We start from the raw sequence: 14,032 nt of genomic DNA, 5'->3' as shown, positions 1-14,032 counted from the left end.
AAATACAAAAAAAATTAGCCGGGTGTGGTGGTGCATGCCTGTAATCCCAGCTACTCGGGAGGCTGAGGCAGGAGAATCACTTGAACTTGGGAGGCAGAGGTTGCGGTGAGCCAAGATCGCACCACTGCACTCCAGCCTGGGCAACAAGAACAAAACTCCGTCTCCAAAAAAAAAAAGAATTAATAATAACAGAATAATAAAAAAAGCATTTTACAAAATGTTTTTCAGATATTTTAATGTTCCATTAAACATAAAGCAATATTAACAACAAGAATGTCAGAAGCCCAAAGGATCAGACTTTTAAAACAGAATCCTGAATATCAATCTCCAATATTTAGGAAATCTCTTTTCTGTTATCACTTCATCCTCATCAATTTATAACCAATTTTTAGAAAATGTAATCTCATTCTTCTTTTTCACCACCGAACTAAAGAAAAAGAATTTAAGAGAACAGAGCACAGAACAGAAAGGAGTCCTCTGTTAACCACATGTTGTTATAAACAGAAGGTAGTGAAGTAACACATCACTGATACGTACTAATTATAAGGAGTACATTAAAAATTAATGAAGTAATTTAATGATACTAAGACATCCAATTCTATTACCTTCATGTATCTATAGTAACATCCTCGGTTAATAAGGTATGGCCCAGTAGGAGTCCTCAAGTTTAAAGAACAGGTAACATTTTAATTAAAAAATAAATTATTTGCATAAATGGTGGCTTTGAAGTGCTTGAAAATACGAGAAAACATTTTTTCTATGAATTCTAACATTCCATCTAAAAATGGCCAAACACAGGTCCTCCAGGAACTTCAGAAGAAAACTAGTTGCACTAGCATCACGAACTTCGGGAAATGGAATTTATCCTGCCAGATACAGACAAAAGCCCACCTGCCCTAAAGCTCTGATTTTTCTCTGCCCTTTTCTGTCATGCTTTTGGTGTGCCAATATGCTAGACTTTATTTGTTCTCATTCTCTAAACTCAGAAAACCAAACTGAAGGGAGGTTTTTGCTGTTGTTTTATTGTGGGAATTTTGTCTATTTGTTCCATTGCAGAAGTTACGCTGCCTCACTTTTTAAAAAATCAGGTTATCATAAGGAAATAATCAACAGAATGAAGAGAGAACCCATAGATTGGGAGAAAATATTTGCAAACCATACTTCTGATAAGGGCCTAATATCCAAAGTGTATAAGAGATTCAAACAACTCAGCAGCAAGAAAACAAACAAGCCAATTTTTAAAATGGGCAATTATCTGAAAAGACGTTTCTCAAAAGAAGATATACAAATGGCTGACAGATATATGAAAAAAGGCTCAACATCTCTAAGCATCAGAGTCTCTAAGCATCAGGGAAAATGCAAATTAAAGCCACGGTGAGATATCACCTCACACCCACTGGAACGGCCATTCTCAAAGACAAAAGATGAGAAGTATTGGCAAGGATGTGGAGAAAAGGGAACCCAGGTACGCTGTTGGTGGAAATGGAGATTGGTACAGCCATTTCTGAAAACAGTATGGAGGTTCCTCAAAAGACTAAAAATAGAATCACCATATGATCCAGCAATCCCACTGCTGGGTATATATCCAAGGCATTGAAATAGGTACGTCAAAAATATATCTACACCCCCCACGTTCATTTCAGCACTATTCACAATAACCAAGATACGCAAGCAACCTAAGTGTCCTTCAGTGGATGAACGAATAAAGACCCTGTGGTATACATACGGAATGGAGTCCTATACAACCTTCAAAAAGAACAAGACTCTCATTTGCAACAACATGGATGAAACTGGAGGACATCATGCCAAATGAAACAAGCCAAGAATTGAAAGACAAATACTACATGATCTCACTTATATGTGGAATCTGAAAGAGTCAATCTCACAAAAGGAGGGTAGAAAGGAGATTACCAGAGGCAGGGGGAAGAGGGATGGGGAAAAGGGCAGCGTTGATCAGACACAGCAAAGTTTCAGATGGACTGGAGGAATACGTTTTAGTGACAGACTGCATTGCATGGTGACCACAGTTAATAAAAAAGTACTGCATATCTCAAAATTGCTAAAATAATACATTTTTAACATTCTTACCACAAAAAATGTAAGTTGGTGAGGCGATAAATATATTAATTCATTTGATTTGAATATTTCTACCATGCATACATATAGCAAAACATTACATTGTACCCCACATATATGCAGTTATTATTTGTCAAAAAAACTAATTAGAAAAATAAACTTATCATACATCCCACATGTCAAAAGGCTATGGGAAAGACTGAAGCCAATGTGGATCAAAACAGAAGAAACGAGCAACTTCCCACTTTTCTTATGCTGGCTTAATCACCCCCACCAGTCCTTAACTTTACATCTTCTAAAAGAGAGGCTGGACGCAGGTATGTAATAGCTCTCATGAAGTCTAAGCGTGATCATGGCCAGGATTTTTAGGACAATGATGTGTGCGGTTCCCAACAAAAGCAGGACGGACGCAGTTGTGTTACCTTATCAGTGGATAACGTGCCTATTCCTATATACGCTCTGAGTCTTCCCCAATGCAATTTTCAAGGTAAAATGCAATTATAAATGCTATAAAAAGTCTTCTTCCTCACCGCGAGCAACAAAGATTAGCTACCCTTTCTAGGAGTACGCAGCAGAAGTGCAGGCTTCGTTCTGCTCCGTGAAAGACTGTGACCACCCAGAAGGGGCCAGAACCCAGCGGCACTCAGTAAGTGCGTGTCAGGTGACCAAGAGGCAGGGCAGGGTGGGTGATCCGGACCCAGAGAAAACTCCAAGGGCCAGCACAGTCAGTAGAAGCCTGAAGGACCTGTTCTGGACAAGACGTGTGCTTCTAGTTTAGAATCCAACCAGCAATCGGCACGGCCGCGCTGGGCATCTGTGGAGCAAACACGTGGAAGTGTGAAAGTTGGAGGAGCTGAACAAACGCCGATGCCGGCCATCCCTCCAATCTTCTGCTCTCGTGAGCCTCCTGCTCATGAGCTGCCACTCAGCCTTTCAGTCTCTGCCCACACAACCCTCCTTGGAGATGCTTCTTTGACGGCCCCCAGTCTAAGTCTGGACCCTGCTGCACAGCCCGCGACACCTGGTCGGCTTCCCAACACATCTGCAGTTACAACTCCACGCGGGTGTCCCGATTGCACCACGCCTGCCCGTCTCCCCTACAAGTGCTGTGGGAGTAAAGGCGGTGGCCAACAGACCCTCCAGTTCCACTGGGCACCCAGCAGGTGCTCGGTAAATATGTACTTCCCAAGCGAACACATGAGTGAAGGAAGGCACTTAGGTGCAGCTTCCCCGAGGACTGTACCCAGCACAGAGAAGGCTCAGCAAACACCTACAGATAACCCAGCCCCAGCCGCATCTGGCAAGGGGCATTTCCCAGGCGGAGGTGCTGCTCCTCAGCCTGCTTGGCTGGGACCCTCCGGGCTGGGCTGGTGTTCCCACCACCCCACTAGAAGAGTCGAGATGATGATTATTAGCGGTGATCCCGCCGCACTCACACTTCCCACAAAGTCCTATCCAGCAAAGGCCTTCAGAGGTCATTGACTTAAATGCCCTCAGGCTACAGAGAGGGAGAGAGCAAGCGCTATCCCACGGAGGCTCAAGAACTGCGCCCAACACTGGCAGCAGGAGAGCAGGACTGACCCTGGGCCTCTCGCCCCGAAGCCACTGCTTCCCACGCTACTCCTGAGGCCTGGGAAGCTCCCTAAACCCAAGTGGCTTAAACCAAGAGAGAAGGAGAGGGGGGGATACAGGAAGAGGCAACTTACCCAGGATGTAAGGTCACAGTCAAGAGCCCCACCAAGGCAGCAAGCACATGGCCATCGTTCTACACACACACACACACACACACACACACACACACACACGGAGGCTCTATTTATACTGGGAAGATGGGCAGAACTAACCAGGAAATAAATTAATTCAATACTGCACTTGAAAAATGTCATTAAGTCCCTCCCATAACAGAGCAACAGTTACTAAGGAAATAGAGCACGTCAAATGGAAAAACACCCGCACAGGAAGGGACGTTTTAAAAACATGAACACTCACAAACCAAGTAACTAACCAAGTAAGTTACGGGGTATGTCTGCCTTACCGGTTATTCACAAAAACTTATATGAAACGCAGTCCTCCTCAGAGTCATTCAGGAATAAGAACTGAACTGTGTCCGCATTGCATCTTTCATTAAAAGACACTGTAAAACCAGACACACGGGGTTCAGGAAATGTGAGGGTCACACAGGGGCACAGAGGCCAAAATCCAGCGGAGAAGCGAAACAGCCTTTTTTCCAAAATCAAGGAGCATTCAAAATACCGTAGTGCATGAAGAACTGACGCTGCAGTTTCATTTTTTTATTTCCTCCTGCTGTGGACTGACTGTTTCGCTGGCAGAATGTCGGTTACCTAGGTGACAGCCCCACAGCCGCCGCGACCGCTTCAGGCCCCACAGACGCTCAGGGCTGAGCGCCGGCCTGTGGACGCCGATCCCTGGCCACTCTACCCACCAGAGAAGTTCCAGGTAGAAAGGAACACTGCAAAACAAAGAGGTCATTCTAAACCTTGCCAAACTGGGGCTCTGTTGCAAAATTAAAAAAAAATAAAAATGACTGTTTGAGAGCTGCACTGCACAGCTCACCTATGCATCGTCTCACCCTGTGTTCATTTAGGATCAAAGAGGCAAAGGGCTTGTCATGAGACAGATGAGAGAAAAAGTGGGAAAAAGACACTTGAGAAGCTATTTCCAACTTGAGCTGGCACCAGGTGTCCTTCCAAGGGAGATGTCACACGTCTCCATGTGAGTGCCTCAGAGCTCATGGATAGCGCAGACCTTGGCAACGGCCAGTCAGTCTCAAGATCTCCTAACAGTAAAGAAAAGGAGGTGCTACAAATAAAACACCCCTGCCTCCAGGCAGTCAGCTGTAGGCAGAGAGCCCCAGGTAGGGACCCACTCTGCTTCTGGTACCCTTGGTGACTCCCCGGCCCTGGCTCCCATTTCCTCTTTTATACAATGAGGAGGTGAAACTGGAGGTCCCTCCCATTCCAAAAAGTCCCCTGTGGCCATGTCTCTGGCCGAGGGAGAGAGGGCAGATGGGCATAAAAAGGACAGCGTGGGCAGGCACAGTACCTCACGCCTGTAACCCCCATGCTTTGGGAGGCAGCAGGATCACTTGAGCCCGGGAGTTCAAAGCTGTAGTGAGCTGTGATTGCATCACTGCACTCCAGCCTGGGCAACATATCAAGACCCTATCTCTTAAAAGAAAAACTAAAGAGAAACAAAAGAAAGGGACATAGTGCAGGAGCACAGAAAATCTACACGGAAATGCAAATCTGAGAGCAAGTCAGAAAAACGGGCTGCCTATAGCCAGGGAAGACTGAGTCGGAATGTGATGAATTTTTCATGCTACTTTTCATCTCTGTGATGTGGGGGTGCAAAATAATGTGTAGCTTTTGTAACACAACCTCCAAGCCATCCTCACCCTGGGTAGCTCAGTGGGCTCTGGTTACTTGTTCAGGGTAATGTAGTTCAGGGTAGCGTAGTGCCTTGCTGTAGGTCACCAATTCAGAAAGCAAGTACAAAATCCAAAACATCTGATTCAAAGACACACACAGGCTGCAAACAAGAAAAGCGGTAATTATATTAGAACATTCTTTAAAACGTCACCTTGACAAATCTGAAACTTGATAAATCCTGAGGCTCTACTCAAACCAAGTTGGAGAGAGTTCCCCTCAAACTAAACAAACAGGATAACTGTCCTTAATGCATTAGTAAGTCTATAATTATCAACTCATACGACCTAGCAGCAGAGGAAGCCACAAGGAGTCACAGATCCGACCCCCGTGCTTTGTGGACGAGGCGATCCAAGGCTCAGGGAGAGGGGACAGGTTGAAGGTGAGTGTGGGAGGAATGCAAGCCACAGCTGGAACCAGGTGTCTGGATCCTGGCCCAAGTTTCCAGTTCCACTGTCCATGCACAGCGGCCACAGGAGACACTGGCTCAGGAGGGAGAGCCTGCAATGCTAGGAAGACAGCCGTGCACACCTGCACCAGCCGCTCACTAGGAATCAGGGAATACTGGGAAGATCTCCACTTTCCAGGGCCCGAACCAGGTCATTCCTGCAGCACCTACATGCACAAGGGCACGGGAAAGGGTCAGGGCTTGGCCCAGGAGCAGATGATCCCTGGGCAGACGTGCATTCAGACGGCACCCAGCCTGGTCTGAGCACATCACGGACACCTCCACTGTGGTTACCAGCCAAGCAGAAAAATGCCCCCCAACCCGGCCCCCCACCGTAGAGGTTCCGCTCCCACTGTGGCCTGGTGTGAGGGCTCAGACTGATGGGCAGGGGGCTGGCGGGCAGGGGCAGGCCTCTGCAATGCTCCACACCCAGGGATCTCCCCCACTCCAGCTTTCTTCAGATAAAATCAGCTTAAAATGGGCATGACAGGCCAATAAGAAGGGGGTCAGACCATAGGCTAACAAGTGTGGGCAGGAAGGGAGGGGGAGCTGTCTCATTCTTTGGTGGGAGTAGAAAAGAATATGAACCGACAAGCTGTTTGTACGAAACAATTTTCGTCCCCCTTGCCAAGCCACTCCTTGCTGTCAGCTCCCAGCAGGCTTCCCTGGGACACCTGTGCCGGCCCCCAGCCTTCCCTGCTCTCTGGCCTGCAGGACGCCACCAAAGCTGCATCTCTTCATTCAGTATTTCAACAGCTATTTGTGGGGTCATTACTCTGGCAGGCACTATTTTAGGAGCTGGGGAGACAGCAGTGAGCATAACAAACCAAGCTCCTGTCGCCATGGGGCCCAGATCCTCATGTCTCGTCTGCCTCTGCAGGTGTTTCTGGACAACGCTTCCTGATTATCCTTGGCCTTGACCATGGGGACCAGACTACAGCAGGTACCCAATAAATGCTGGTTGTATGGCACAGAATTCTAGCTAAGGCTCAGTTGGGTCACCTCCTTTTCAATCTATGGCCTCTGTTCTGCATCTGCGCGCCACACACAAGTGGCTGCTGGCCTGGGGGCGCCCCATGGGGGACATCGTGGCTGGGAGTTTGCTGCACAGGCAGTGCCCAGCCCCACGCTGTTTCAAACATGCTCAAACAAGAGCCTTATCCAAAGGGGCCAGAGGACAAGAGTCTGGGCTCTGCCCACACTGGGTACACCCCATTCTAGGTTGTGTGTGACTTAGGCAGTTACTTAAAGCCCCCGAGCCTCAGTTTTCTTGGCGGTAGAATGGAAGTAACGATGGCACTGGCCTCATAGAGCCAACGTGTATGTAATGAGAAAACACAAACAAGACACTAGATCTAACGAGGGCCGGAGAAATTCCCACCCCTCCCAAATTACTACAACCTGCCTCGGCAGCCGGCCGATGAAATCGTGTCTCTAACACGTCTCAGCCCACCCTCCTCCAGTTCTTATCTGACCCAACTGGATACAACATCGGATTTATCTTCTGGTTCCTCTGCTAATTTGTCTTGATTTTTTTTAAAAGTTCCCAATAGATAAAAATCAAAGCTCAAATCATTCCATGCCAGCTAAAATTAACAACAGAGAGAAACAGGAGAAAGGATATAAAATTAGAGAAAGTGTGTGGGTGAGGTTTTTGGTATGAAATGTGGTAGAATAGTAGAAGAGGAAAAAAATGTCAAGAAAGAAACTTGCCTTTAAAAGGAAAAAGATAGAGGCTCTTGATATTTGATTGGCTTTTTTTTCGTGTTTTCATACTGAAATATCACATTTAAAAAGCAGCAATAGAAAGAAAAATAATAAGTTTGACCAAGTTTTTACGTCTCCTTCTCGGAAAATAATCACGCAGGCCCCGTCTGCTGTTCTTCCGTCGCTTTTCTCGTGTGGTTTGTTCCCTTGGTAAAGTGCTGACCTTTGAAGTTCTTCACATCACCTCTCAAGCTTCCACACAGCCCCGAGAATGAAAGCACAGAGAGGCCAACAAACCACCCTTCTGACAAGTAGGGTGCTCCATGCCCCTCCGCCGGGCGAGGCAGGCTGTGAACCTGCAACTGTCCCCAGGAGCGGCCGTCACAGGGTGCAGGGAACCCAGGGGAAGGCTGCCTGGTCTCGAATGGGGCCACACCAGGACACACAGCAAAACGCTCTACACCTTAAGGCTCAGACAAACTGATCAGCGATAAAACAGCCAATGTTCCCGACAGAAATGAACGGTCGGAGGCATTTCAGTCACCTGCATTCACAAAGCTTCCTAAGCATTCCTTGTTCACCAAGTTCCAAACCAGCTCCACAAGTGCCTCTTAAATCACACACAGGGAACAGCTGAGCTTTCATGAAGCACTTCTGTCTCATTTGCTCACATTCATTATCTGAGGAATATATATTCCTTTAGGACAAAGAAAAACTGTCCACTTTATATAATTTTTCACAACTCAGTATCCAATTGAAGGTGAGCGGCGGTGGACAGCAATGCTCCAGTCAGCCTTTTCCTAGATACGTCCAGGGGAGCGTCTGTGTTGTCTGGGACGGGCCTGCGACGCTCTGCCCGTTGCTCCACGCAACTTAATGGAGGCTCAATGGTGGGTCACACTTGAGCAGCTCTTGGGACTGCCCAGCGGTTTGTGTTCTGGCCAAATGACGACTCCTTACTGCCTGAGTATGTCCATTATGACAAAAGGTAGGGGAAGTCCCACTTTCCTCTGGCGAGAGGAAGAGGATTCTATTGCCTGCAGAGGTGAAGCAGATACAGGCCCATCTGATATCCAATTACCACTTAAACTTCGGTTCAACCACCCTGCTCTTTCTCCCATTTAAGGGAACCGGAAGAAGAAATAATTTGCAATTAATCGTGTGCCACCCTAGGAAAGTCATGGGTTGCAACACCACCTGGGAGAAGCCACAGGCACTCATCTAAGAGCTAAAAGATAACCTCTAGACCAGCCTTTCCAAGAATGACTTGCATTTCAAGCAGCAAAGCCATCACTGAGGCCGACCGAGTTATGGAAACAGAAGTGGCGCAGCCTAGTCAGTTCCTGTTGGTGAAATAACTTTACATGACCACAGAAATCCAAGGAGATGTGTATTTCAGCCGATGTCTGAAGGACAGAACGCAAAACAGTGCTGTCAGAGGTTGGCCCTGGCATCGATGTCACCGGCAGCTGGCAGGTCCAAGAGTGTGACAGAGGAGCTCCTGGGGGTGTTTGCCCAACATCGAACGCCACCTGCGGGGCCCGGCACACCAAGCCTTCCGACGGGCAGTCCCGACTCCATGCACCTGCAGGGAGCACTGAGAGAGCATCCTGACTTCCTGCGAGGCCAGGCGAGGCAGGATGTGAAAGTGTATCTGTCCCCAGGAGCAGCTGTCACAGAGGGCAGAGAACCCAGAGGAAGGCTGCCTGGTCTCTAACTAATGGGGCCACAAACCCCACCGCTGTGTTCTGGAGGCCTCCGGCCAAGCATAAAGAGTTCATTAGACCAATTTCCACTGCCTTGGTAACAAAGGCCCGTGCGTGTGCTCTCACACAGGAAAAGCAAGCGAGGGTTATTCATGGGGAACGCACCACAGACAGGTACCATGCGTCCCACCAGGCAGCCCAGGCAGCGTAAAGACACGTGCCCTCCTGGAAGACAGAACGGGCCCCTCTGGAACCGCGTGTGATAGCGCAGTCCCCCACGGCACCGGAGGCTGAGGGTGTGCTGAGTTTGCTGAGCTTCAGAGGCATGGATCGGCAGCTGCAGGAGCCGTCTCATCCTGAGCCGTGCCCTCACCCGCTCACCCGCAGAAGCAGCCCCTGAGCATCCCCGATGCTGAAAGGATCTGTCTGTTTTACACGTCCACCGTCAGATCCAGGCGAGAGAATTCCTGGGATCCACCGAAGAAAACCACAGCACACCGCCGGCAAGAGGGAACGTAGCTGCCACGCTTGGCAGCTCACGCCGCCGTGCTTGGGGATGTACGGGCTCTGAGAGGCCTCTTGTGATCTAACCGACCATCGGTCACGCCGGCCTGACCGCCGACTTCCTCTGCACGGAAAGTTGCGTCTTCTTTAGATTTTTCTTTTTCCCTCTCAGAATCTGGCGCTTACCTCTCAGAATCTGGCCCTTATTTATTCCCTTCCCCACTGGAGTTGACTAGTAGAAACTGATTTATTCCAACCCCTACTCTGCATGGAGACCTGAGCACGTTTCTTCAGACAGAAGCCAATGCCCGCAGGGCCTGGGAGGACAGGCAGGGAGGGGCAGCTCTCCCATGACAGACAGCAACCTCGTGCCCACCCTCCCTCCCAGAGTCTGATGAAGTGAACACTGTTCCCTCAAACAGCAAGAACTAGGGGACTTGATTCCACTCCTCCAGGGAAAGTAAGCTGCGGCCACTTTCACCAAGATAATCTGGGCCAGTGTTCCCCAAATATCCCCAATACCCCATGCAGTCACCAAAACTACGCTCTATTTTTACTTAAAAACTAAATAATTAACAAATCCATTTGAAATCAGGAAACACACATATGCCAGTGGACAAGACCAGCGTTGAAGAGCAAGGCGCCAGCAGGAGGGAGGAAACGAGGAGGAGAAGGCCTCCTGCCAGGTGCAGGCTCCCTGGGAGAGAGGAAGAGGGTGCTGTTCCCTGACTGTACAAAAGGAGGGGAGGGAAAAGCAGAGCACCATGATTGCCCCAACAAACTCCACTCCATAAATGAACACTCAGAGGGTTCACTCAGACCAGGGCCTGCTTAGATTAGAATTTAGCATTTTCATCTTCACATACTTACATAGGTCAGCATCACTTTACTTTGTCCTCATCACCACCCCAAGCCTCCCCATCTCACTCAGCTTCTGCCCTGCCCTGACCCACCAGGCCCTCATTTCCAGCCCAGCACACAGAGCCAGCTGTGACTCACTCGCACTGCCGAGCCACAGGGATTCCCCACGTCGGAGAAATCACTCCTATCGAAATGACTCATCTCCTCACTTCCTTTGAATAAAAACATGTTATTATGTTCAATAAAACCATACAAGAAATAATAACTAAAGATGGCATTTAAATAACTTATACCAACACCTAAAAATGGCTTCCTGGAGGAAAAGGGAATGACTGGCATTTTCAAGGATATTTTCAGACCTCCTTTTCTCCTCCTTTTCCACCGGCCTCTCCTCCAGATGAGTCCTGGCTGCATTCAGAGCTGCACAGACCCCTGGCCTAGAGGTAAACTTGGGCAAAGCAGGTTTTACAGTGAGCACAGAGGCTGCCATCGAAATCTAAAAGCAGTCTAGCTGCTCCACTACCGTCCCCTTCCCTCTAGTTCCCATGGAAACAGACCTCAGATCGCCAAAAACCGGGTAAAGATAGCACCATGCCCAGTGTTCCCGCAATCTGTTTCCATGGGAACGGGAAGGGAAGGGAGTGGAGGCTGGGTGGCTAGACGCCTGCAAATCTCCATCCCCGTCATGGGGCTGCAGCCAGCACCTGCACACAGGTCCAGGGCCCGGGCGCTCTTTGGGAACGAGACGTCCACTCGGGGATGGAGTCCTAGAGGTGAGGCTCCCCGCAGCTGGACTGTGTCGCTGAAGCTGCTGCAGACTTCCAGACACACCCGGCAGGTGCCTGGCCTTCTCAATCGCCCCTCAGCCAACAGGGACGACCATTTCAGAGCAGGGGTCCCACGCCTGGCTGGGCGGCAGCATCACTCCAGACCAGCTGAATCACTGTCTGTCGGGGCTGGGGCAGGACTCGGCAGAGTCTCATCCGCTCCAAAGGTGATTCTGAAGCACGGCCGTTCTGGGAAACCGATGATCCAGACCAGAGCTTCCTGAGATGAAGGTGCCTGTGAATTCCATGGGATGTGGTGACTGCAGATTCGGTTCAGCAGGTCCGGGCAGGGCCCAAGAGGCTGCATGTCCAACCAGCTCCCAGAGGATGCTGCTGCTGCTGGGGACCACATCTAATTAGTGAGATTCTAGACTCCAGGGGCTTTGGCTCTAGAACCTTCTCCACAGACCAACAATGGACAGACAGCCACTCCTACATGACAGCTTGCTCCCATCAGCAGCCTGCAGTCCACGACCCAGCTCCAGCCTCCACAGGAGCCCGTGTGGGGTCAGGGCTGAGAGGGCTCCGGCCGCCACAGGAGCCCATGTGGGGTCAGGGCTGAGAGGGCTCCGGCCTCCACGGGAGCCCGTGTGGGGTCACGGCTGAGAGGGCTCCCGCCTCCATAGGAGCCAGTGCAGGGTCAGGGCTGAGAGGGCTCCGGCCTCCATAGGAGCCTGTGTGGGGTCAGGGCTGGGAGAAGTGCGGCCTCCATAGAAGTCTGTGTGGGGTCAGGGCTGAGAGGGCTCCAACCTCCACAGCACCCTCCTCTACCTGTGCTATCCCAAGAGACAACCTGTGTGGGTCAGAAGGTAATGGAACAGCCAACATTCACGTGTAATTATCATGACACATGACGTCACTTCCAAGTGTGATTTCTCTAAAAGGTAAAAGCAAATTTCACGTGGTTGAGGATGAAACGTACACATTTTTTCTAAATATTTCACACATTTCCAAACATTTCCATGGTGGAAATATGTGAAATATTTAGAAAATATTTATAAATGTGGACCTATTATCAAAGAAGAATGGAATTGTACACATGTCATTTTAAAAGAAATACGAGAATTTTGCAAAACTCTGGAATTTATTATAAAAAAATAAGGCAGCTTTAAAATTCAGTCTAGATGAAAATGTACAGAGTAAAAGTATACTCCACGTTTCAGCTAAAAGTGTGCAGTGTCACAAAGAAGTAGCATTTATTTCTACACTGAACTGCAAAATACTTTTAAATCACATAAACTGCCGGGTACTATTCAAAAGCAAGTTACTGATTTTCTATCCAGTTTGCTTTAATATAAAAGGGGAGCTATTTCAGTTTGTTTTATTAAATACACTGTCTCCTTCAAAAAGCATATATTAATCTTTGAAAATGAAAATATGAGCACAGATCTCAACCATCCATCATTGAATTATAGTATAAGCTTACTGGAAAAAACAATCTTCTGATTCTAAAAATGCAAAAGAGGAAAAATCAATTATTTCATTAGTCAGCACACAAGCAACAAAGATAGCTAAGCGTTTCTGCACAATCCCGTAACTGTGGGCAGCTAAAGAAAACACTGAACATACAGTCTGTGACGCACATTGTCATTCCACTGAAGCAAAAATACACATATATTTATACATATGTGTATAATGTCATACACAAACTTAAAAAAAGGCCATGAGTTGGTGTTGAGACCCAGTTGCTTTTTAGGTTCCCAGAGCACTACAACGGCTGCGATGAGAAAAGGAAATCAAAATAAGGGATTTCTGCCTTTGCTCAAAAGACACACACACACACACACACACACACACACAACAAATTAAACAGTTGTGGCAGAGGATGCCAAAGGAGTGTGAGCTGTTAAGAGTTCCATTAAAAATGATAAAAATAATTGGGAATAAATACAGAGATGTGCTTACACCCAGCTCCACTGAAATCTGTTAGTCTGCGAGACCCTAGCCAGAAAATCCATTGTTGATATTTATTGTGTACATATGTTTACTTTGTGTTTACATGAAGACGCAACTGGAGCCCAGACAGAAAGCTTCCCACAAAGGCCCAGATGGTGAACGGCTCTGCACAGGCCACGCCGCCTCAGCCCCGGCTCCTCTGCTCTGCGGAGAAGACAGGAACGCCGCCCCAACAGACAACACACAAACACATGGTGTGGCCAAGTGCCAATAAAACTTTATTAACACAAACAAGCCCTGGCCAGGACAGGGAGCATGAACATGAAGTGCTGAGCACTGGACCACACCCTCCTCATCTCCAGCGAAATGTCTTATTCAACTTCCATTCCACAGCTTCAGGGAAGGGAGGGGAAAAACCCTGCAGAACTGGCCTCTCATTTCTGTTTCTCAGTCACCCTGGAGGAACCTCCAGGACACCCAGACGGCCTCTCATTCTCAGCACGCCCATCCCAGCTCCGTACAGCTGCCACCAATTAACATAAATAATTGCTTGTTGTGTGC

At 48.3% G+C, this 14,032-nt stretch overlaps 1 protein-coding gene across 6 annotated transcripts in view; it reads right to left on the bottom strand.

The window, feature by feature from the left end:
• LDLRAD4 (low density lipoprotein receptor class A domain containing 4) overlaps positions 1 to 14,032 on the bottom strand; it is a 436,719-nt gene that overhangs the window by 262,443 nt on the left and 160,244 nt on the right. The window contains exon 1 of one of the 6 annotated variants that reach the window (XM_033178428.1): positions 4,112 to 4,348. The exons of 4 other annotated variants lie outside the window; for them this stretch is intronic. The gene's annotated coding sequence lies outside the window, so the exon portion shown is untranslated. Of the gene's footprint in view, positions 1 to 3,782; positions 3,933 to 4,111; positions 4,349 to 14,032 lie in introns of those variants that run through there. One more of the 6 variants, XM_033178427.1, reaches the window with a different exon arrangement.

This window comes from Trachypithecus francoisi, unplaced genomic scaffold, assembly GCF_009764315.1.
Source record: "Trachypithecus francoisi isolate TF-2019V2 unplaced genomic scaffold, Tfra_2.0 Lachesis_group19, whole genome shotgun sequence".
NCBI lineage: Eukaryota > Metazoa > Chordata > Mammalia > Primates > Cercopithecidae > Trachypithecus > Trachypithecus francoisi.
This window is presented reverse-complemented; position numbering and strand designations above follow the sequence as displayed.